We start from the raw sequence: 26,492 nt of genomic DNA on the forward strand, positions 1-26,492 counted from the left end.
TGTGAGCATCCATCATTGCCTTACTTAAGGATTTAAAATTAAAGTTAAAAAGAGTAAGGTATGTAAAAACTCAAAGCAAGTGACTGAAAGCATTAAGCAAGATGTTTCCCATAGGGTGAACTATGATATAATTCTACTTCTGGTGTTCTCGCACCTTCTTCTGAATCACCTGCAAGTGGTTAGGATATTCCAACAGCAGGAACAGTAGTCTGACACGTTATAGCAGTGTTTCACTTGTGTGTTCCTGACCCTGAACATCTGTGCTTCATAACTGGAAGGTATTTGATTAAATTTTGAAAATGTACTCTTCTCCATCTGTCTCCGAGTCTCTAAAGGCCCATTTATATTATACCATTGAAACTCTATCTTAAAGGGATGAGGAATGACACGAATGACCCTGAACCTACTGCAATTATATAAGCACGGATGAGAACGCTTTCAGGCATTTTAGAGGAAGTTTGTTTGCAATTTCAATTCAACATTTCTGCTTTCCACTCTAAACTCTCAATCACTGATTGCTTAATTAGTGCTCTCAGTAACTGAGTCAGTCAGTGTTTAAAAACAAACAAACCTGTAGATCACACACCATTTTTCCCTGTGTTGAAATGCTATTGCACTTGTTAGACTGTCTCCTTGTGTTTCTCCAAGTTCCAAAGAGATGATCCTGGTAAGGATAATACCGTCTAGAAGAATAGTTTATTCCCCAATGAACAGTAGCCAACTACTCCTGCAGTTAGTAGCGATCCTCTCAGTATCAACAAACTTCTTGCATTGAGGTGTTTTACTTCTTTTCTGCAGAGCAAATTACAAAGCATTTCTTCATGCTGCTGTCCAAGCAAGTGCGGCAAGAAAGAATGTTTCTGTAGCTGGCCTCTCTTTGCACCTCCTGATTTAAAATGCCTCTCCTGACCTCATAAAAGATCCCATATCCTTTTATTCATGGCCCTTTTATACTCTCTGTTTCCCTTGGATTAAACAGTACCCCTATTGTTAACCCACAGCACCTGCCACATAGGCCCCACAGCTTTTCATGCTAGCTAAATTAATGAAAAGTCTAGGGTTATTCACTCAAAGGCTTTTAAATCTCATTAAAAACCGGGGGAGAAACAGCAGATAGCACTCTGGTGAGCAATACTACAAGTATCAATCATTTGTAGTATTTGCATAGGTCATTATTCAGGCTGTCCAGTCCAAAAGGAAATCTCTTTCATCCAAGCTGTATGTCTAAGACACATTTGCTGTACAGATGTTTCCTAGAACAGCCTGAAATGAATGAATAAATGTCAAAAAATGTTTTAGATGGAGCAAATAGAAGACATTATTTGGGCAAAGGGAATCTGTCATGTAGTGTCAAAGACTGTGTATTGAACTGAGTACAAACAAGGAAAAACGATTAGGTCTCTTCAAGCCTGTGCTATTTTTCACTTGGAAGTCTATTTTTGGCTCGTCAATGCCCCTGTTCTAGATGATACCTGTCAACTCTGCATCTTTTGGTTTTCTTTATCCATCACAATTTGGGCACCTCCAACATCGCTTTCAAGTGTTACACATCTAGCCATAGTTTTAAGTAAGCTGAGGGGTGTACTATCGTGACTAGCAGTTCTGCTTCTTTAGTACAGTTGGGTGTGTACAGAAAGGGTAAGGCTGGTCTGCAGATGATGCAGAATTTTATATGAGACATTTGTAGAAAGTTCAAAATTTTTTCCATGCGTTCATTCACACCTTTTGGACTAAATATTTATACATAGCACATTTTGTGCCCATGTGTACCATGAACATACAGTAACGTATTCTAAGTACAAAAAAGAATAAAAACCTTACCAAAACAATGCACATACCACTGCAACAGACTTCTTCACCCATGGGCAGATAATGAGTGAACAAACACCACATGACAGATGTTAGTCATACTGCTTAATGAATAACTGGTGATGAGTACAATACCTGTGTGGAATGGCTGTAATGTGTTCAAGGAAAAATACACATTTGGACCGTCTCTTTTGCACTGGGATACCCACAGTGTTGGAGAGAAATGTCTTCATCAGGAAGTCCAGATATTTCAACATTTTTTCGGTGTGTACTTCCTTGACTGCCTTGCTCCTCAGCCATCCATCCACAGCTGTCTTGGGATCTTCACAACTGGATGATGAAACCTCATTTCCTTCAAAATATTTTACAAAGAAAGACTCTGGCCTTGTATTTTGACTTTCCTGTGGCCTGAATCTTGCAGCTGAATGCTGGTAGTACCAAATGCTTCTGATAGTCCTTGACTCGGACATTCATGCCAGTGATCTGGAAAGTTCAGAGTACAGCTTTATAAAAAAAAAGAGCTTGGATAGTTTCAGTTCTGGACAGGGTTTCACCATCACGATACCTGGAGCACGTTAGTATTCTAGATGGTGTGCTCAAGACTGGCTGAGCACCATGGCAACAGAATAATGCAATTTTCTGTGATTTTGTTATGTAAAACATCACTGCCAGGTCTTATTTTGGAGTGATTAAGAAGGAGTTAAATTCTATTTGTGTACAGTAATGTGGATGTAACATTCCTCTGAGTCTTCCTTCCCAAACCAGTTTAAATTCGCTTGCATCTTGTGTCACAGCACGAAAAGGCTTCTCCTGTGTTATGGTGAATGTACTGGGCAGACCACAGGGCAGAATTCAAGGAGCTGTGACCTCCCCCGTCCCCCAGTGGGGTTGCTCAGCGGCATGTCTGTAAGCCAGCTTGTGCAATGGAGGCCCTTGTGTGGGACTGGGCAGTTCCCACATCCACGCTGGGCTCCATTCCGTGGCCGGCATGTAACCCTCACGTTTTGTAAGTCAACGTTACCACCTGCTACAAGGAGCTGTTCCCACCTACATCTTCCCTTTATAGAAACAGAAGTTGCCACATTAATTTTAGCAGAGAAAAGGCAGAGAGGTTGACGGCTTTTCTTATCCATCTTGAGTGAATACAATCTTGTAGATAACAAGTGAGGACAGTTATACACCTCAAAAACATTGAAAAGGAGCACATTTTTATCATATATTCTATTTGTCCAAATCCTGCAGCACCAGCTTGTTAGGTTAGCCTGGGTCATAGCTGGGGAAAAAAAAAAAAAAGTTTGAATGAGCAAGTGAGAGAGTGGGTTACATGCTGTTAAAGAAATACCTATTTAAGAATTTTTCTGTATGGACATTATTTGTTTTTGTGTGTGGTATCTTGTAATGGAAGAAGGGTCATGACCCATGCTGTCTCCAAGCACGCGCTTCTTCCTTTGAAGCTGAGTCCCTGGCATAGTCTACCTCTGCAACCTATGAACCCCTTCGCTTGTCACATTACATTGTCCTTTCTGATCCCTCCTCCACTATGCGTGGTATCAGAAAAAAAGACAGCAAAGGTTGAACCATAATACCCACAGCTGTCCTGCATGAGAGTCACAATGCAAGCTGCTTGTGGCTCATAACTTACAGTTTGTAGCCTCCTGGACCATTACCAGGAGAGACATGAGGAAGTTCTGGAGGGAACTTGGATTTCAGTGTTTGTTGCCCTCCAATGGTGGCTTTCACATGCCAAGACCCAGTGCAGAAGTAGCAAGCAAGCCAGGTCACCAGTAGATATGACTTTAGGGAGGCAACCTAAAGTTAGAACAGCAGGAAAACCTCCACCTGGTTCTAGTGCCTCAGTCAACAACCAGGTTGTTGTCATGGCTGCAGGCAAGAAAGCTGCCTGCAGGCTCTAACTTACACTGGGGCTGGTCTCAAGGTGAGCACCATGCTCTAGGCTCTCATTGGCTTTGCCGGGATGCGTTGTGGGGTCACAGTCAATTACAAGATAATCCATGACTGGAGTGGTAAGGCAAGTCAGCTGCTGAAGGTTTTCCTCATTTTGTGTAGCAGTTAGTACTGCTCCGTTCTTCTTTCTGTCCAGTGGCCCTGTTGGTCTCAGAGCAGAGCAAAATCTGAGGAAACCGGGAAGCAGTGTGTGAAAGGAAGCAGATTAAAACTGGCCACACTGCTGCATGTGACAGCGGTGTTCCCTTCAGGAGCTCTTGGGGAATTCCTGGTAACTCAGATCGGAACAAAGTGTGGGAGCAATGAGGTGTGGGAGAGGCCTGACAGGAATCAGAGTTGAGGAAAAGCAGAGAGTATGTGAATAGACAACCTTTAACGACACCTAAGGATCTGCTAAAATTGTGAAAATCTTTGGAGCAATTGGTGGGGAAGGGGGAGAGAAGACAAAAGGTGAAGGAAACTAAGATGAACTGAGGTGGTGCTCTGTAAGGTACCCAAACGGAGGTGAACACCCATACCTGGTTCTTTCTCTCAAGAGGAGTGTCTGAGCTGGCCAGAAGTCCCCAGTGTATATTTTGCATTGCCAGCAAGGGTTATAGAAACTAATGGTTAGCAGGCTGTTAGAGGTTTCACAACTCACTCCCATTGAATATTAGTTATTTATTTTGCCAAAGAGAGAAGGGGAAAAGGGGAGGAGGAGGAAATAAAAACTACATAGCATGGTTCAGTTATTTGAAAGGCTGAGTCAGTAAGGAGATGGGTGAACTCTGTAGAAGGCAATGCTTCAGTCAGGAGAGAAAAGTCAGTGCTTTCCTTGCATGTATTTAAAATTTCTTTGGAACAAGGAATCTACGCAAATAATGTAATCTGTAAACACTTGCACAGTTTATCAGCCTTTGCTCAAAAACTCTCACTGATGCGGGATACTTGCAACAATAGATTCCTCAGGCTGGAAGCTTGCCTCTTGGTCTGCCTCAGCTTTTCCCTTTGCTTCACTCCCTACTCTCACCCCCAATCTTTTGCAATTCAGTGACAATCACAGTTAATAGAAGGTGTGTCTATGATCCTATAAAGCAATTTGCATCATCATCTTTTGTGATGAAATTTTCACAGGGAAGGAGGAGCAGCAACATTTTGCCCAAGTTAAGGTTACACTGGCAATATACCAAGCAGCCCGAAGCACTTAATTTTCATGAGAGATCTGATTACAGCAGCCCGTATTTGAGTACAGAAATTTGTCCTGCAGAATCTGCAGCCCCTGTGCTGCTTCCAAGGTAAGCCTAAATGCAGTCTGGAGCTTAGAGTCTTGCCTTACAGCCATTGTGTCACAAGCACATGGACAGGCTAGGGTTGCCTTGCTGAAGTTACTGTACTGCAAGTACAACAGACGACGCGACTGCCACCTCTGCCTTACCACAAACATCATTTTTCTTAGCTGGGTTGAAGAAACTGCATTGCTTTCACTAAACAGAAGCCACCAGAACTTGACAGTTGACGTTAGCTGTGTTGTATGTTTTTTCAGTTTGTGTCTATTATAAACAGATGACAATGCAACTCTCATTTTAACTAAAGGAACTGATAATTGACACAGCAGTATTAAAGCATAACAAACATGCAATGTCTCAGCCAGTTGAATACAAGAACTGTCAGAAATGTCTTTCTTCTGCTGGGCTGCCTAGTGCAAATACAGCCCTGCTTATTAAACGAGGCCTCATTTAGTTTTGGGCTTGTCTCAACACTAGTTTTACAAGCACTTGGGACAAGATCATTAAACCTGCATATATCAGCTGAAGACCTGCCTCTCAAATTTCCTCCTAATGCTGGGAAAGGCCCTAGTTACACAATAATATATTAACTAACAAATAATTATTCTCAGCAGTGGGAAGTGAGGTATTTTGCAGCTCTCTGGTGGAGTGTTCAGATACCTTATATGAAATCTACAGAGATTAAATTCCTTAGCCCTTCTTTATAGTTGGACAGCTTGCAGGGCATGCTGCAATGTTGGCATCCAAATCTGCTTGGGGAGCAATGTGGAAAGATTAAAATTGGAATACCCATTATCATGATACTGTGTGGAAATCTGGCATCTCTTAACAGAGCAGTGTGGGAAGGACATTATTGGGGCTTATAAGTAAGGCAGAGAACATATTTTGATACCAAACATCACTAGTACAGAAGGGTGGGAAAAACTGGTATGGTCCTTCATTGGCAAGGCACAGTGGGGATCATGCTATAGCAGGGAATGGCTGGGCATTGTGAAGGAAGATGGCATTGGAGCCTACAGGAAGGGTCGTGCATGGGTGAGAGCTCACACTAGCAGCTTGATAGTTTGCCCATGCATGCGGAAGCAATATGCACCCTTCAGTTAGTCACTGCACTGAATTATGTTTTCAGTTGTACCTTGTGGAGTGAATAGCAAATAACTTTAGACTATAACACTGTCCAATCTGTTCCCCCATATGCACTCCTCTTCTTTTCCAAAGAATACACCGTACCATGCAGTAATGAGAGCATTCAAATAACAATGGAAAAAATGACTCTGATATTCTGCTGAACTAGCTTGAAAGCTGCATATCCAATTCTCTGCCTTTTTTGGTCAGTCTCTTTACACCATTTATGCCTGGTTTTAAACAGACTGGACACGATAAGAGATTCCAGCACACCTGATCCAATTTTTAAGCTGAGCTCCACAGAAAGGCAGACATTATGCAGTCTCAGAGGGGAAAAAAATAATAGTAGAACTTTCCCTGCTCCCAGCACATTTATATTTCTTAAAACCATCAACATGATACGAGAGTGGGAGGTTATACATGAACAGGAATGCAGGACACAAGAGGTCATGTCTTTCTGTAGCACTATTATCTCATATATGGGAGGTCACTTCCAGGCAATATATCAGAACTCACAAACTGTCTTCTAAGCACCTGTGAAAAACCACTGAAACCAGCACAGGCCACCTGCGAAGTGCAAAACCATCAGCCAAAATGCCACATTCACAAAGCTGAGCTATAAAGTCCTCTACAGTCCTCCAGATTCTAAAGGTTTATTGTTCTTCTGGAGTGAGCTTCTGGCACACAACTTATTCCCTTTAAACTCTGAAATGTTCTCATATTCTTTTTCTTTTCACCGTATCCTGTCTGTAGCCAATCCTGCAGTCAGTTTGCCTTCTGGCTGGATAAACTGCCTCCGCTGTAATCCCAACATTTGCTGGGCCAACGGAAAAGATAGTGGAGCCAGATACATAGGATAAGAATGGTATGGACATTCTCACCACAGGGTTGTGCATAGCACAATACCGAGTGAAGTTCTTCCCTGTGCGCATGGCCATGATACAGTTTATACAGCACTTGAGCTCTACTTAAACCTCAGCTTGGCTGTAGATAACACACAAATCTTGTGTTATACTTCTGCATGTGGAAGAATTTTGATTAAGGATTATTTAGGGGGAGTAGAGATCTTCATTTGTTCTTCTTGCTGGGAAGTACCCCTAAAGCCATTGTGCCCACTGAACTGCAAAGATAAAGAATGGACATTGCAAATACTACAGGAAGGGAAAGCTTTTACATCACCCCTCTGTCCTGTTTAAGTTGTCCACCTCCATGCATTGTTCCTGCTTGGGCACTGCAGTTTCTATTCAGAAATGTTCCTGCTTGAGAGTTTGCTATGTGCAGCAATAATTAACAGAACATTTGTCATGTTCAGAGCCTGGCATGGTGCATTGTTTTGCCTTTCCAACCTGCCACAAAAGGGCTCAGCTGAGTACAGTGGCTGCAATGACATGGGTCAAGGCTCCCAAGTACGCTCGCTGAAGCAAATGTATTTCTCCAAAAATAGTGCTTCAGAATAGGAGAAGCAGAAAACAGCAAGCATTTCACTGAAAAACAAACTGCCTAAAATTCTTTCAGTTTTTTTGTTCTCCTTTTGGTCTACAGAAGAACCTATTTCCTCTGTTGGAAGGAACTCTGTTTATGCAGGGGTTGGGTACAAGTCTTTCATGCCTCTAAAATCCTCCACATCTTATAGACAGACAGGTGTCATCCTGTCATCTCAGACACTTTTCATCCTTGATGCAAAGCAAATCTCACTCAACCCTTTGCAGACCTCTGAACTGTCAAAGGTCCGGAACAAAGAGACACCCCGGTAATTGCATCACGTGAGTAGGGAGGAGGTCGGAGGGAGTCATCACTCGAGAATGCATGCCCACATGTCAGCTCCTATACAGGATCTGGCACTGGACATGTTAGATCACGCATGGAGGAGATGCACAGGGCACGCTGCTGCTGGCAGATGCATGCTGCTAAGCAGGGTTGCTTTGAAGGTAAGTCCTGGCAGGGTCTCTTCCACCTGCCCCAGCTCTGGTCTCATTTACCCATGGGGGTGCCACCAGGAGGGATGAGCAGAGTGGAGGAGCAGCAGCAGAAGCAAATCTCACCCTAAACACCTCAGGCTCAGCAGGGCTCCTCTTGCCATCTACCAGTGAACCATCTACCATCTACCATCACAACCACAGAAATAATGACCAAGGTTGACCGTTCCTTTAGAAAATGTAGAGATTTCATTTTGTCACGGACTGAAACACACATATTGGATGTTATTTTACTTGCCAAACGGCTGTAACCTCTCAGCCTTCAGTTTCTTTTTACCAGATCAACCCAACACCTTCTCTTAATACCCTGAATATGCTGTTTTGTGTCTTACTGCTGTAAGGCTAGTCTATTTGTGCTAGAACAGAGTTCTCTTCATGAGAAACTGCTACCATACAGGTTACTAAGTTCCTTGTGGCTTCCTTACAAAGCAAATATTCTTGCCTTTTCCCTAGAAAAACCTTGAAACTGTCAAGGGATTAGTGTACATTAAAGAAGAAAAAAAAATATATATAGTGAGAAGGTCAGAGAACACAGGCACTCTTTGGGTTCCTGTGTGGCAGAGCCAGAGTACTGAAGAACACTTCTCTTCAGGCTCAAACACATAAACTGTGGCTCTCTGTACTCTCAAAGTGGAGCCAGTAATTGCAGAAGTGTGGAAAGGGAGAGGAAATCTGATGGCATCAGCCAAAGGAAGGAGAGGCATTGAGATGAACAGTGCCTCTTCAACCAGCAAGAAAAAGAGGAACCACCAGCTCTGTTTCTGTGCTCACAGGATGCTCCTCCCAACCTCAACTTCATTTAAACTTGTTTTCTCAGAGAGGTAGTTGCACATATCCAAAGTGAGGATTAATTTGTGCCACAGAAAATGAAAGGAACCCCTGCAGTCAGGGAGAGAGGGATGTGAGAAAGAGCTGAGTTTCACTGCCCTGCATTTTGCTTTGAACTTGATTAAGTCCAGGTATATTCAGAACCAGAGCTTTGGAGCAGACCCATCTCTGTTCTCAACTCGCTGAGACTTTGTTGTTATGGACTGATTATCAAAGAATACTCTGTGCAAGATATCACTCAAGGTAAAAATCATAGAAACAAAGACTATCCCAAGCTGGAATAGTCTCACACAAGGATCATCACGTCCTATTCCTGTGTGTAGAAATGTAGAAAAAGGAGTTGCAAATGCAGTTAGTAATTTCATTGTTTAAAACACTTTAAATAATATGGTTAAGAAAGCTTAACCATAGCTAAAGTGAACTTTAACCATGTAGCTCTGCACACTGGTACAGATAACCATGTCATAAGCTCAAGCACTCTTATGTTAAAGAGGTTAAAACAAGCTGGAATTGTCAGGAACTCTTTAGTTGTGGACAGAATGTATTTCAGCAAGTGGAAAGAAGTACAAAGTGATCAAGGGCTGAAAAAGCTTTTTACTCTGCTCTGAGTTTCAGACAGAGCAAAATTTGCCCCAAAAATATACTGTCAGAAGCTCTTTGAAGGAATACAATATTAGAAATGCAATTATGAAATACTTTTATACCTCTTATATATTGGTCCTAAAATAATTTCTAAGCATTATTTAGCACTAACTACAGCTTTGTGTTATGTGAGTGCATTTTCCCAAGCATCTCTGACATGGTCATGTGAATTATCCTAGGTCACAAGGCTTAGAAAAAGAAAAAAAAAAAAAAAAACCACACAACAGTATGACAAAAGTGGACAGGAAAGGGGAAGCAAGAGAAGGACTGTGAGAAAAGGGCCAGGGAATCCATCAGGACTGCAGCCTGTTTGTGCTGGATAATATTCTCTGTCACCATCATTCTCACTAACTTACCTCACCAGCATGATGTCAGGTTACATATTGTTATGGCTCTACATGATGTCTTTTTTTAAACTGTTAGTCGCCTTCTCTTTGAACGCTCACCAGGTTCGCTCAGGGGGGGGGTATTAATGTCCCCCTTCAGAGAAGCCCAAGCTGTATTACCATGCTCTAGGAATAGTTTCTGAACTCAGTTCCAGTTGCTGCTTAGATATTGTAATAGGTTCTGTCTGTCAAACCATCCTTTTTAACTTTCCCAATCAGTGGATGTTTGTGCAGTCTTTTACATGTATATAATTACAATGACACATGATTGAAATATGCTTTAAAAAGTAATTTTATAGTAAGCCTTTGTATTCTTACTCAAGAGAGGTTACTTCAGTTTCTGTCTTGTCACAAGAACCTTCCATATAGGAGATATATGGGTCTTTTCATATGGGAGAAAAATTAATAAAGGGAACGTTGTAACTAAGGAGATGTTGTGAGATGAGCGACCATTAAAGGCTCTGTCTGACAAATCAGGGAAATGATTGCCGACCACTTGTTGCTCTGGGAAAAATGTTCTGAGTTTCCCCACCCAATAAAGGCTGGGTCTGAATATTTGTTGTCAGTTGCTAGAGAGCCTGTAACTTGACATAATCAGGCGCTGATGTCAGGGCTTCATGGCTAATACTGAGCTAAGATCTTGCCAGCATTTATAGTTAACCTGTTTGTACTACAGATTGATAGCACAAAGCAAACTTAAGTCAATGTTTGCCTCTACTGTTAAAAGCGAGGAGAAAGAGAGAGGACAGTTGGTGGCTCAAAGAGGGCTTGATAGCCAAAGACTAGTGTCCTTGTAAATCTGACAAATAACAGACAGTCCAAATTTTTGTAAGAGCTCCAAGGTTCTCTGTGGGATTCCTTTAGATAAGAATTTGAAGGGCACTGGTCACTTCTGAAGGTACATTCCCCTCTCAAGGTCCAACATATGAGGAGAAACAACACTTTAAAAAAAAAAAAAGAGAGAGATAAAGGATTTGGCCCCTCATTGCATAGGGATGGACTCTCTACAGTCTCTACAGTAGAAGAAGCATGCCATCAGTGGATGTGTAAAGCAAGAAGAACAATTAAATGTGATAGTGGTGAGTAGAAACATAAAAAGCAATGGAACTGGGAGGAAAACAAAACAAAATAAAACACTGCCATATATAGCCTCCTCACTCAGAATCATGCCCTAAATACACAGTACTGTCTGAAAGTAGTGTGTGTAGTAAAGTATCTAAACACACACTTACTGCATACTTATTAAATACTTTCCAGATCCAGCATAATATCCTTTAACAGGGAAGAGGTGCCAATCCTGAACCTCCGATCAGAGCTCAGGGTGATTGTCTTAGAGAAGGTTCCTGAAACCTTCTCGCCCCAGGTTCAAAGACTGCTCAAATATTTAGGCTCAAACTAATCAAGTTTAGTACACTCTTGACAGATTATTTTCTCTCTTTCATAGCTCTCCCCTGAGGTATATTAGTCAAACTCAGAAGAACACCTACATTGCATCCACACCATTTGAGGTAGATTTTAAAATTGTCCCCCACCTGAGCACATAAACCTAGTAACTGTTCAATTACTTATGCAATTTACATGCATAGATCAATTTTGCATTCATAGATGGATGGGCATGTGTATTAAGGAGGGAAATCTGAAAACAGTTCTATTACATTCATTTCACCTAACAAGATTTTATCATATTAAATTATAACCCTATATGTTTATATAAAGTGCTTATATATATATATACAAATAAACACAGGATTTTTCTGTGTTCACTTTACTTCTGAAGCTGTAACAGCGCTTAGCCAATTGAGAATTTGATGGTGGAGATCTGTACAAGACAGTCTTTGCTTGTCACATTTTGGAAAAGTGGGAAAGTGAGTGGGGCAGCAAGACTGGCAACTTTTTCAAACTTTTCTGTCCTGTGAAAATGGTTGCTTCCATACTCTGGGTGTTTGCATTTCAGTTCACTCATCACTGCAACTTTTACTCTTTTTTTTTTTTCTTTTGTAATACAAATGTTCAGGTTATGCAATGCACTGTTCAGATTTGATATTGTCAGAGTTTAGAAAGGAAATGTGTCACCAGTCCCACTGGCCATTTACTGGCGCTGAGTTGTTAGCAAAGCAATGCATGTGTGCTGAGTTTCTGGCACCAATTTTTTGTATTATTTTTTTAGAGAACAGACAAACACAGTTCTGAGTTTTGCAGCCTAATGTAGGAAAATAAGGCAGCTTAACATTTGAAACTGCCAACTCACTGTCAGTACTATCAGTTGCTGTAGTATAATCACAAATGAAAGTACTTTTGCATGATCAGGCCAGGATAAAATTGGGTGTTTACTATAACCAACAATTCACTTAGCCTTAGAGATTTCAACAGTCATTGATGCCTCATGGAAACAGAAATATCTTCCCTACAGTCAGATGCTCTAATTACAGTCTTCCTGTTTACAAAGCAGTTCCCCAATATTATTTTCAGTTTCTACATGGCTAAGAACTCCAGAAGAGTTATTTTTAGAAGTCATCCTACATTTCATATTCAGTGGTCAGGTTGAAGTTTAGGTAGCAGTAATGGCACACCTAGACTTTTCAAATTCTTCTTAGGAACCACAGAGCTACTACTAGGAGTTGTGAATGTGGCTTCGTCGATATGCCTGTAGACATGGGTTTATGTGATAAGCTTATAGATTTATAGATTTATAGATTGCCTTTCAGATAAAGACCATTACTCAATATAAGATGTTAGGAATTGATCAAACCACTTGACTAATTCTCCAGTGGCATCTCCCCAGTATTGATCTAGTTTTGGATTAAGGGAAATGTATTCAAATCAAATTATGTTACCACATGGCTTTTAAAATCTTAATCTCAGGGATTCCCAGCAAATGTTGGGAAAACAAAAAAAGATCTACAAAAAGACCTTCAATCATAATCCCAGAAACATTTCAGTACTTTTTCCTTTTAGAAAAAATGGCAAAAGTACACCCCCCAAATTAATGGATCCTCTTTGCATGCACATACTCATAACAGAAATTTAAGAAAGATAAAATTTTAGAAAAAAAATTAAAATGTACCAGTGAGCAGACACCTGGTGTAGCACTCCAGCCAGCTAGCAAAATGAAACTTTATTAACTGAGGTGATGAGGGCTCTTTTCTGCCTCCTTAGAACACATTTTCATGGTTTGCAAATTTCCAATTCTAACGCCCTAGAAGGTGTTAGGAGTCAAAAAAGTCTTTGCTAAAGACATTATGTTTCCTTTCCTCCTATCCTCTCACATTATTTAATCAGAGACTGATGCCAGTAATCCAAATAAACAGAAATAAAAAGCTCACTGTAAAACATCCAAGATGCCCAAAGAGTCCTGAAGGTGAATCAGTCTTAAAAAACTAAAGCTGACAATTGCACTTGGCTCCAGAACCTCACAAGAACTAGAAAAACTATTGTTTTCCCTTTGTAGATCACTTTAAGGTCAGGGTATGTTACTTCATTTGAAAATTTCAATTCTAAAAAAGGAATTGTCAAAAAGAGTATTAATCTTGCCCACTGATTATTTCAGAAGGAATGCTGTTATGGGTACTCTCTGTCCTTTTCTGGCTTTTGGCTGCTGCTGGCTGCCCTTGCTTTTATTGCTGTGATATAGCTTTATCATAGGAGCTTGCTGTGTTGCTGCTTCCTACTGGTGTGCTCTTCTTTCATTTCTTCAGTTACTGTCTAATGTTTATGCCATTTGCAATATGTGAATGGAAACTGAAACCAGGACATGAAAGACATTGACAGTATAGTTAAAGCTATAAATCTATACTTTCTTTTATTCCCCTACTTCTTCTTTACTATCCTCACGTTTATTTTATTTTGTTACAGCAATGTACTGCATTTGTCTTTACCCTGAAAGGGCTTAAATTTTTGGTAACCCTTTTCTTAACTAAGAAAGTAGGAATGCTTTTTTTTTTTTTTTTTTTTTCTGTTTGTTTTGTTTTGTTTTGTTTTTCAGGCAGAGCAAGTGTTTTTCCATCCAGCACTATCTTCACAACCTCATGATGTCTTTGACAGATGAGATTATTCATTTCACTGTCTCTGCTAGTGTGGATTACTTAGGGTTATTATGATATTTTGGTCAAAGGCATGACTTTTACCAGCACAACCACATAGCTGAAACCTGTAGGAAGACTGCTACTGAAAAAAAGCATATATCATGTTCTGCTTTTTCTATTGTATTGAAATACTCTGATGTAAACATTTCACTGCCCATATAACTTCATCCACACTTCAGAAGACAGTTGAAGAAGTACAATCTCTGGGTGAAAACTTGGCCCAAATGACTTTTTCATAATTTCTTTTAAACTTAGTTGTCTATCCTGGTAAAGGCACAATTGTGATTCAGTTCCATTATGTATACAGTTTTGTTTAAGTGTTTTATTAAAAATAAATGTATTTTAAACCCTGAGTTAATTTCAGATTAAGTGCTTTACTGCATAGGTATTTAGGTAAGTGCTTAATAGTTCTGTTGAATCAGAAGCCAGTGAGTTAATGAATCCTTACATGCTTTTATAAGTTCTTCTTTTAGACTACATATTATCAGGCTCAAGAACTACTGATGATTCAGCACAATGATTATGACACTTATTTTTTACCAGGAAATGCATTGAATGATAGCATACATTTAAAATAGAACCTATATTATAAAATCCCCCACTATGTGCTAGATGGATAGAATCAAGAAATGGAGTACCCTTGTACTGAGAAGGTAATGGTCTAAAGACAAGTGGATAACAATATTCATGGGAAGGGAAATAGTAAATATATGTATTAACCATAAAATCTCTGGAAGGTGACCTGATACTGAGGGGAAGCGTGTCATTAGAACCTAAAAGGCAATTTTATCTACTCAGACTTCAAATGAAGAGAATAATGAGAATCTTTGTGAGGGTTACCTTAAATTTTTGATAGTCCTTCTTCCTTGCAAACAATTTTAGGTGATCTTCAAGTAGCAGCAGAGTTAAATTAACATGTTGGGATAAACTGTGTGAATATGTAAAAGGTGACTGGGAAAATGTAAGTGTTGAGAGTAGTGAGAAATCTACAATGTAAAAGGGTTTTGTTAGAAAATATATACTCAAAAGACCACAAATATTTCAGCAAAATATTTTCAGTGAGTTTTAGATGGAATACAGGCTGGATCCACTGGCAGCATTTGGCTTACTCAGAATCCAACCAGCCGGTCTGCAAAGCAGTCAAGAACTTGGGATTCCGGGTCTTTAACTCCATGCTAGCATCACGTGGCTGGTTCTGCAGCCCTGTGGCTCTTGTTTAGCCTCCAGGCTTCTCCAGATCCCCTGCTATCAGCTCTGCTTTCACATTTTGTTTCAAAACTAGTAGTCTAAAAGTTTTCCTTACTCCCTGCCTTCCAGGTCAAGTATTTTAAGTCTTGACAGGGACCATCTCTGAGTGTCACCGCTGGAAATATGGAAGTCTGTAAAATCACATCTCTCAGCAGAAAAGAACTTAAGGCTCCCAGAAGTGGTGGGTGATCACATTATGCCACATCAGTATTCCCATTTTAAAAGTATGTGACACCAAATAGTGTCAAAAGCGTTAGATGCCATGGTATGAATGATCTTGACAGTACCAGTCCTATCTGATTGTGCAGTGTAGGAGAAATTTTGATATTTGTATCTTTAACTTCTTTATTGAGTGTAACCCTTTTCTCTTGCAGAATTTTTTGCAGCTAACTCTAGTAGGGAGAGATCAGGGGAAACAGGCACTACATATGTGAGTCTAGATAGAAGGAACAACAATTAAATTAATGAAATGCACGATGATTCAGAAGTTTACTCATTTTCTACTCAACACTTGCTGAAGAACAGAAAATATAAAGAAGATAATGGGAATTTATCTGTGCTAAGGACTAAGGATTTGTTCCTAGATACAGAGAAACCATCTCAATCGAAACTAAAGTGTGACAGCTACATCTTTCATCCCAAAAGGGGTGACAGTGTGATCAAGTATGTGGTTATCAGAGCAAGCTGTTGCTGCCACTTCTCAGCTAAGATTGAAAGAAATTTGACCAAAGAAACCATCCCAGACCACTTAGCTGTAAGCATAGGTGTAGATACTACTTTTATTGTTCCAGGTGGCAAATGCTCACAATGTGTGGACAGTCTGATTGTGTACACTGTGATTTGAAATCAGCTAGACATATCCAAGCCCTCCACCACCACAACCCCCCCCCAAAAAAAAGGTGAAAAAGAGTTGAGGTCTGGCTGAGCAAACAAGGATTTAAGACTGAGATTTCTCATTTCGATAAGGCATTAGCAATCTGTGTCCAAAAGTAATTTTATTCTCCCAAACAGTGGAAATAATTTTGCAACTAATATTCACAAAAATCTAAACATATGTCCTACCTTGTCCTAACACTTTCCATTTCTTGGAGCAGTTCTTTACGTAAACCTACATTAACACACCTATAGGTATGTTAGGCAAGTAAGCCTTATATTGGTATAGAAACTGGTGTTAAACCAATGTAATCTGAGTGGACATAGCATTCTCTATGTTGATTTAGCCTCATTTAATTGCCTACTGCCTTAAGCCAAATCCTTGAAGACTTCTTACATACTAGGGTATACTCTGTCTAATCATTATACTTTTCTGCAAAGAGGCTTAATCTTCAAATGTACCTCGGTGATTTAGAAGCCTAAGACTCCCTTTAGAAACAGCTTGCATGTCTAGCAGCCTCAGTTTTTTTTCAAGATGCTAAAACTTAAGCTTATCTTGAAAATACGATGCAGTAAAAAAAAGAAAATACATGCAGTCTTAAAATGGCATGAGTCTGCACCTGCATTATGCAGCTTAAAGCCTTAGATTAGAAAACAAGTCCAAAGTAAATATTTAATTGAGGATAAACAATTAACAGTTCAGAGAGATCAAAGGGAGAATTCACACTTCTGACTATGATTGTTTAAACTTGCCCAGCTGCAGGTTAGGAACAGTGACCACGTCAAGGTTGCCTTCACAGCCAGAAGCGACAGGAACTTTATCATTTAAGCAATCTCAGGTCTCTAGGCGTAAGATCTGTGGAGAGACCTGAACTCCATGTTAGCTATACATTTTCCATGCCTGGGGATTTCTAACATCCCTTTTAATAATGAGCTCCAACCATAAAAGCCAGTGGTATCACAAATTCTTAAACTGTCAGTTATCTGGTATTTGCATCTCTTGTTGAGGGGAAAAAGCAGAGTGTGGAAGGAGGAAAGATGGCATGCAAGGTGATACCAAAGTCAAAGAAAGATCTGCAAACTCAAAGGCTGAAAAGTCAGCTGCTAATCTACCCTTTAACACAGAGACTCAGGAAAAGTTAGCAATGGGGAGATATCTTCTAGCAGTGTCAATACACTGACAAAGCAAAATGTTAACATGGCTTAAGAATGCTTGATGAGGATAACTCAGCTTCCCTGCCTTATACATTCATTTGATGAATATAGTATTTTCATCTTTTACCTCACTTGGACATAACGGTATCAGCTCAAAATCTGAGACTCAAAGGTACATCATCATCATACATTCTCTGCTAAACTTAAAGACCTCAACTTGTAACGGGAATAACAACAATTTCAGTATTAATCCTAGCTTTCTGAAAAGCAAGTGTTTTTCAAAAGAGATAAGATGATTTAAACAGAAAAATTATCTAAACATCTACTTAAGAGACTTACAAGATATCCTTTATCTGTGTCTTGCTAGTGGAACGTGGCCAAATGTATCAGGTCTTGCTGATGGACTTGGTGGCCTCACCACAACAACCCTTTATATTGTGTGCTGTGAAGCTTTGGAATTCTGTTCAATGCTCTGGGACAGCTGGGCAATGCTGCTCCAGTTGTTGTTCCTCCCCAGTACACTGCCTCGAAAGTATTAACAGCAACAAGACACTTCTCTGTCAGTAGCAAGGACAATCATACAATAAAATGACCGTTGAAGGTCCAAAAGACCCCTAATAGAGTTGAAAGCAAAGACTAACCTGTGTGTGAAACAGTCTGAAAAGTACAGAAATTACTTTTTTTTTTTTTTTTAACAGTTCAGAATGGAAAAGTTGGGCCTCCAAAGTCATGATTAAAACAAATGTTTGTGTTCTTGTGCACATTGTACAGTCTTTATTCCTGGTCTCATTCACGCAGCATGTATGCCAGCATGAATGAGAAGACGTAGTAGACAGCTCGCATGTTTCCCTAAGATTACAAAGTCTTACTGCACTAAGGCTCTACTTCACATCCAGCATCACTCTCCTGTCTCATTGCCATGGTTCTTGTGGCTGCAGGTATTCTTTACCTTTCCTTTTATCTTAGGATAGTTGATGTACATCAGTTACCCTAAGGTGTTTTTTTTTTCTTTTAAAAAAAAAAAAAAGATAGAAAAAGCAGCTTTTAGCACAGAAGACAAGCCCTAAAGGAGATACTGACAAGCAATCTGTCTTGGGGGTAATTTCCAGATGGATCCAGTGCAGAAACCACATTCCTGAAACTAGTAGATGAAAGCATGGCAGCTGACACAGCTTAAATTTGTGACTCAGGCAAATCTGTGTTTACCCAGGTAGGATTAATACTCATACCAGCCAGAACTGCAGTCACTTAGTGCCAACATTAATGGTTCTGGGGTTGTCCATCTAAACTGACTACTTGCTCTGCTGACTGCTATGAATACACCATTGATTTCTTCATTTATTTAAAAAATGGCAAAACAAACACTCCCAATACAATCTGGGCTTTGACTTGCTGGAGGACTGAGCTGGTTCAGTCAGGTTATGGTAATTTGTCTGTTGACATTATTCTGATGGAGAAAATGCCTATTATAAATAGGTTTGTTGCTTCTCCCACTCTAGTGGCCTCTAGCCAAAAGTATGGTCTGATTTGGGCTTTAAGAGTTTGCTCTGCAGATGCAGTGCAGCTCCAAACACTTTCTAAGAGAAAATTAATTGGACATACCACTAAGTAGAACAGGGAATCTTATAAGGTGAAATCTTCCCACAGCTCAGTAGAAGAAATGGGAGACCTGCATCCTTCTTTAGCTGGTGAATTCAAAGCCTATTCTGCCACATGTGCCACTGGAAAAGGATGCAGATAGTCCATAGACCCACAAGCAGCCTTGGCAGTTTCATAAATAAGTAAATAAATTAATAAATAAATAGATAGGTAAAAATAAAAATAGTTTAAAGTTATTATCTTTAAACCAGGTAATTTCACAAAACAGGTCATCTTGCAGACACACAAATATTTGTTCTAACATAAGGAAGAAGAAGGGAATACAAGGCTACAAAGGAGAGGAGAAGATTAAGATTAAGGCAGCCGAAATTTAAATCATCTCAATGTGCCTGGAACCCTACTCAGAGTTTCAGCATATGCTTTGAGACTGCTGAAAAATGAACTGAAACTGCGTATCCTTGTTGAGCTGATCTATCTGTAATTTTAATAGTCATATCAGAGAAGCCAAGCCTTATTTATTTACCAGGGTCCCTGTACCCTTCAAGTTACATCTATTGCTAATGAACACCTTACTCAAAATCCCTTTCCATGTTTCTTTACAAACTGTTTTTAGGATCAAAGATTGCAGCAATAAGATGACACATGGTGACAAAAAGGAGCCAAAAATTTCCACCCATCTCCCTGACCCCTCTGCTTACCAGTGGGAACCAAATGTAGGGAGGCACTCTGCTGTGCCAGGTACCAAGAAGGTTGTCCAGGCATTGAAAAGCATGATAAAAAGAATCAGAAACCCTCATGGGAAGAGAGATTGGAAAGACTTATATTTTCACAGAGTAGAGGATGTTACAGGAGAGAGAAAAAAAAAAAGTATGTGTAATAAGGCAAATGGTTTGGAAAAGGGAGACTAGGAACTAAATGAAAGACACAGCAGAGTATCTGTGATCTTATACCCCATTATTTAGGCCACTCTGGAGCAGATGGATTTCCATCTGCCTACTACATGCTTCTTCTGCCTGCATCACAAACCGCTGGCCTGACCTCTGTCTCAGGTGGGCTTAGACTAGCTGGATGTTCAATCTGATTTCTCATAGAAATTCCAGTGTTCTTCTAATTGAACGAGGCTCTTCACTCAAGGTTCAAATCTGATTGCTGCGGTGATATTTAAACACATGTTTAAATGATTTGTTAAACCAGAGGTTATGTTGGTACCTGTTCAGGGCACTGTAGAAGTTGCACCACTCTTAAGAACAGACCTCTGGCCACTCTGGATGGGAAAAGATGCAGGCACATGACTGTTAGCTCTGCTGGTTTGATTAGCATATGTTAACCACTTGGGTGGATGTTTATTTAAAACCATCTGCTCAGTTAATCTGTGTAACTATCTGAAACAACTCCTGAGGTCAGTCTTTTAAACAAAGGGATTGGGCAGATGGTCAGCTTTGCAATGCAGGTGGAGCACTAGAGGTTTGAGGAAGCAGATATAATTCCAATATAAGCTTGAATTACCCACTTTTCTTGCAGTTGTTGGATTGTTAGAGCTGTTGCATCAGTTCCCAGGCAGTGCTTCTACTAACCCAACCATATTAATTCATGCTGCTAGTAAGATCTAGTATCTGAGGCCAATCATTGGGGTATGTGAATTTGTAGAATAATTTCACTGCTCAGCTTCCAACTACCACCCCAAAGCTAATGCCTACTGCCCCTTCAGCTGAAAAAACAACAACAAATCACAGAACTATTTGAGTCCCCTTCTAGAGAATGTTTAAACCTCTCTGCTTAATTTGCACTGCTATGTCTGTTACTATGCCTGTGTCATCTACTGTACCTTAGCTGAAATGGGGTGAAATTAGCCTCTGAAGACTGGTAACTCCTGTTGAGCATGAAAATCACAGGAGAAAAGGACAAACCTCGTATGGATTTTTTGATTATCCTTGAAATCTTACAAGAATGTGGGAGCCAAAGGGAAGGTAAATAGTTAAAAATATTTGTTTGGAAATGAGGTTATCTATTCACAGAAACAGAGAAAATCAGCATGGCTTTTCAGTAATTTTTTTGGTGAGCATTTTCATCAGACACCTCTACTAGATGGCTGTCCAAATAATTGGTTTTGTGGCCTGGCAGTTAAATAAAAATCTGGGGGGAAATTCAGCTGGGATCAAACAGAATTCTAATCTTCTTGCCAAACAAAAATTAGAAATTGATTTAATTTGACATGTCATGTTCCAGCTGAGACGAAATATTTCATTTGAAGAACTCATACAGAAGTAGAAATATGGAGAGAAGGAGTAGTTCTAGGAACTGCCTCTAGGGAGGCAGTTCCCCCTTTATTCCCTGTCTCAAGGGCTGTCCCACTTACGTAGGATATGAGCGATTCAGATTCAACTCTGTCCTGTGTCTCCATTACTCATTTCCCAGCTGAGTGGCATAATCAGCACATATGGTTAAAGAGCAGCTCTCCAGTTATGTGCTGATGCACCTTCTCTTTGCTTATTCATAGGAGCAAGGACTGGAGCTCCAGCCTTCCAGGGAGTTTATCACTCACCAGGTGGAAGCACATTCCTGGATACTTTTCTGTGGTCTTCCCTTTGTAATATTTAAATATTTTATGCAAATCAGAGTTGTGGTACTAATCCCTGGGTTTCTCACAGCCCAGGCGAATGCTCTACTCCCAGGCTGTCAGATAAATGCGATATTTGTTACATCCTCCTTTATCTTTGTGGTAAAAGAAGAGGAGGATCAGGTTCTGGCCAAGTTATCTAATGATTTCAAACTGAATTTGTAAGTAACCTTAGGATAAATATTCCAAACACACTTTGCTGAAAGTTTGTCTAGCTCCAGTAATTTGTTTGCAAACTCTTGGAGAAAGAATGCCTGCCAGATATATTGTCTGGCATGGGAAAGCTCAGAGGATCCAAGAAGACAGATTGTGGTCAAAACGTTTTAGTTTTAACTTCTTTGAATGTACGCAGTATATAGTAGCCTGCATGAATACAAGACTGTTACACGAATTAGATATAAAATATATTCATGGGCTTGGAAAGATAAATTTAATGTAATATTTGCATTAAACTAACTGTTACTAGCCATTTATGCACTTCAGATGTACAGAGTCATATTTACTTAAAATAATATTCACACAAATTTGTTGGAAATACAGTGATTCTAGCCTCTAAAATACAACATTTCTGTACTCCTTGTCAACCACAATTGTCATTTAGCTAAATTAAAATTGAAGGAACTGTATAGAGAAGACAAATAGAGGAAATCTTTAAGGGGTTACTTGAAAAAGATCTAAGAAGGCATGCTGTCTCATGTGTTGCTGATGATGCACAAAAAGTCTCTCTGGAAAAGTTCAAGACAGTGTCAAGAATGCTGGCATAATTAGATAAATGACCAGTGCCTTTGGGGCACTGATGTTTTGTCACATAGAAAAAATAGACAAGACCAACACATGCATTCACATGTAGTAGGAACGAGTAAAATATCTAATACTTTCTTAATCTCAAAAATCTAAGCCAGGAGACTTTCTAAAATATGCTGATAGATCACAAGATAAAGAGGGAAAAGGGGAGCTTAGAGTGGCTTTCATCTTTTTTACTATTCCCCAAATCAATCAATCAATAAAATGAAGTTGTATTTTAGACCACACTGGAAAATGACTGCAGTCTACTGCCACCAACCTTAGACACAAGCTGAAACACAAACTCTGGTCAAAAGTGATATCAAGACCTTTCTACTTGGATGTAACGTTCTAAAGAGAACAAGGGCATAGCTGTGTGCTGCATATTCCAGGTGATGAGTGGTGGCGGGAAGAAAAGAAAAACAAAACAAAACAAAAACATCTTCTGCTTTGTGTATAATTCTAGGTTGCTAACATTATGCTTTGAACAAAATACCAGTGCCAGCAGCTTCCAGCAAATGGAAAGTCACCATAAAAAAAAATGGATATCCAGTCCATTGGCCAGCCAACATACCTGCTCAGCTACAAGCAAGGAAGCCAAGCAGCTGGCCAGTTCCCAAAGAAGCTGGCCAGGCTGTGAGCCCATCAGGCAGTTATACCATTAGCCAGGCAGCCAACTTGCCTGACTTCTGACAAAAGCTTTCCAAGTAGCATTGTGTTTCCAGGAAACAACAACAATAATAACAGAACCAAGAAGTTAAAAAAAATGAAAAAGAGTTATTTTCTGGAAAATGTGTTTTGGTGGAAAAATTGTGATCAGGTCAAGAGCCAATTCTCTCTGAGGTGCTCCAGCAGACTCTATTGCCTGAGGCCTGGAATCATTACAAAATATTGTGGATGCCAAAAGGGAGGTACACACTGGAAATACGGTGCATAGTGTTGAAGGACCAACCCATGAGGTGAGACAGTAGTAGGATTCAAAAGGCTAGCCACAGATAATGAACAGAAGCGTACCCTCCCTGCTAATGGTACTCCACTAAATAAGGAAATACTGTTGCTCGTATTCTCATTACCAGCTACTGCTTTTACCCATGGGACTAAAGCACTTGGGAAATTTTGCCTCTAAATTTACATTCTTGCACATGCAAGGGAAAAAAAATAAAGAAAAAAATATTTGCTAATATTTACAAACATATAAATGATATGTTTGATACAGATCAGGAGTACATCAAGAATCACATACGTCTTAGGCACAGCTGACTGCCACCGCAGTCCAAGAGCTGGACATTTTATTTCTGTAAAACAAACCCTGTATTATTACTTACCCTTGGCTTGCACACTTGTGTGTCCTGCATTGACCCTCACTGGGGTGAGTGTTGGATATAAAGCTTCTCTTCTTGTTGGCTTCACCGTCATCTCTTTCTAAATGTTCCTTTTATGGTGACTTTCATAACATCATAAAGATCTAAAAGCTCTCACAAGACCTTTATGGGACTTGATAGCAAGAAATAAAAGGGGCCATTGAACTGTGACAGACTACTTATGGGCCTTGAGTACCTTGTGCACTTCCACTGACAGAAGCCAGCAGGAATATACAGCAGAGATAAGACATTTTCTTTGCAGCACAAATCATACAACCGTGACAAGCTAGACACTAAAGAGCACTGTGTCACTGAGAAATAGAAACTGTAGATTTAAAGAGACTCTTCATAAGTGCTAAATATTATTCCTGCCCTGATCAGAATTCACAAATCCTGCCACATAACCAAAGGCCATCCAGTTTCCAGGTCCCAGAGGGTCTGCAGTTGGCATTGGAGCTTTCATTTTAGCCAGGGCAGACCTTGGCAGTATCCCCATTTTCATAGTTGTGTAATAGAAATACTTTGCATTCTTCTTCCACCTTTTATCAGTGGATTGATCTCCTCTAAAGACAGTAATGAATCAATGTTCATAACGCCAATGTAAATTGGGATTTGTTTTCCTTGTTCTGCAGATGGAAAAGAGCGAAGAACAAAGGTGATGCAACTTATTTAAAGAAGGCTTGGGAGAGCGAGACAAAGAATTCAGATCTGATATCCAAGCCACTGCCTTAAATTTTCTGTCAATATCCTTTCAACTTCATGCTATGCAATAAACATTCAAGCTGGGCATAAATACAAAGAAAAACTGCAGCTGCTTTTAAAAATGGGTACCTAAGCTCATGTGTTCGTAGGTAGACATGAGGTGTACTAAATGTTCAGGACATCTTCAGGCATGTGATTTCACTATATCTGTGTATTTTTTGATTTTTTTTTCTCATTTTCTAATAAGCACTTCTATGTGCGTATGCTGTGTGAAAGTATTACAGAAAAGAAAAAGGTACTCTACAGAGTACCTGTGCATGTAGCAGCATTTAGGCAGCAAAAATAACTCATCATGGGAACACTGAGGTCAGGAAGGCAGGTCAATAATAAGTTGTTTCACCTGTGGCAAGGAACGAGGTGTCTCTTTTTGGCCTAGAGAGCATCACACAGTAATGATACAGTTTCTGGGCAAAAGAAAGCAGAAGGGAAAATAAGCATAATTTTTTCGTCAGATACCTGTCTTTCTAGAGTACTTTAGCCCAGATATTTTTTTTTCCCATTTTTGCTCATCTCTATTCTTTCTTTCAGGTCTCACTGTTTAGCTTGCAGGAGAATATTTCCTAAAGAGTTACCATTCAGCTCATTCTTATTAATCAGGTCTTTCTAGTGCTTTTGATTTAAAATCCTGAAATATCTCTCCTAATGGTATGTTTAAAGCTCATAGTCATAACATAGAAGTATCTCCAGACACTAAAGGAGACAATATATATGCCCGACTGTAACCCTGTTGCAGTACAGCAGTTTTCCTTCCATGGTAAGCTGAAGTGGAGTTACCTTTAAAAGTTCAGAAAAATATATGTGCATTTTTGAAGGTGAACTCCAGGACAGGACATTCAGTGCAGCTGGGCACCGATGAAGTATAATTAGTAAATGGAATTCCAGCCTCACCATTCATAATGTCCAAAGGGACAAGCAGAAATTTACCATCCTGTTAGTTAACTGTGGTAGCTAATTATAATTCTAGACTATGTATATAGCAAATCCTCATATGGAGAGTGTGAGGTTTGAGTTCTTTTTGTCTAAGATCATTAATGGATTATTTCAAATGTGCTGGCTAAAGATCCCTGTTGAAAATCAAGGAGTGGGAGGTGTTAGGGACAAAATATATGGTTTCTGGTTTGTCAGGCAAGGTTGTGGGACTACTAAGGGACTTAAGTAGCACAGACAGGAATATGCCATTTCTGACATGCAATTATGAGTTACAACTGTAACGGATCTTTATACAAATCTGGAACAGTGAACAACATGTCCAAATTTTCCACTCCTTGTTTTTGCATTTGTCAGAGAAATGCTCTTCATAAAGACTAGATTTCTTCTAGCCAAAGTATACAGCAATACTAAGCAAAGACTCTCTCAGATAGATCCCTGTAAATACTTGTCTCATCAGAATGATTGTGTCTGTGCTTTTGGTTCTGCAAGACACATTTTAATTTTGTTTATCTTAAGGCACATCTACACTAAATAATGGAAAACAGTTCAGCAATTCCTAATTTAGCATGCCCATATGGCTCTGTGCGGAGGACAAATGCTCGAGATAGTTGCTCAGGACCAGAAGCTGAGTGAGTAGGAGCTGAGCAAGCTGCCACAAGAGCAAGGCAGTGGCAGAGCCAGGCTGGGAGACCTGGGGTCTCCTGGGAGACCTGAAGGTAGGAGGGTGGAGGAGGTGGAGCCTGAAGGTGGAAATGGAGTGAGCCATAGGAATGTGAGAGACATGTGATGATGTGTTGGAAGAGGTTGTTGAGGACTGAGATCTGACACAGTTTAATGAGGTATAATTCCAGTGTCCAGAATTTCAGCGGCTGTAAGCACCTGCGGGGTGGCTGAGTGCCCTCCAGCTCCAGACAGCCACAAGCAACAACAGGTCCAGCTCCTTTCCTAGCTCTTTGCCGTGAGCCATGGACATGGCACCCAGATAGCTGCACAAAAACTAGTGGTCCCACTACAGACACCTGAGACGAGATTTAATGCCATGTGTTCCACTCATGAGCCTCACGACATATGTTGTTCACTTATCTG

General features: G+C 40.0%; 1 long non-coding RNA gene across 1 annotated transcript; it reads left to right on the plus strand.

Annotated features, from left to right (window-relative positions):
- The first annotated feature begins 19,616 nt into the window (after positions 1 to 19,616).
- Positions 19,617 to 24,497, plus strand: LOC121066859. Its single transcript, XR_005817995.1, has 3 exons — positions 19,617 to 19,691; positions 21,451 to 21,498; positions 24,347 to 24,497. It is a non-coding gene; the product is annotated as an uncharacterized LOC121066859 (long non-coding RNA).
- Positions 24,498 to 26,492: the final 1,995 nt, after the last annotated feature.

Source organism: Cygnus olor, chromosome 3 (assembly GCF_009769625.2).
Source record: "Cygnus olor isolate bCygOlo1 chromosome 3, bCygOlo1.pri.v2, whole genome shotgun sequence".
NCBI classification, from domain to species: domain Eukaryota; kingdom Metazoa; phylum Chordata; class Aves; order Anseriformes; family Anatidae; genus Cygnus; species Cygnus olor.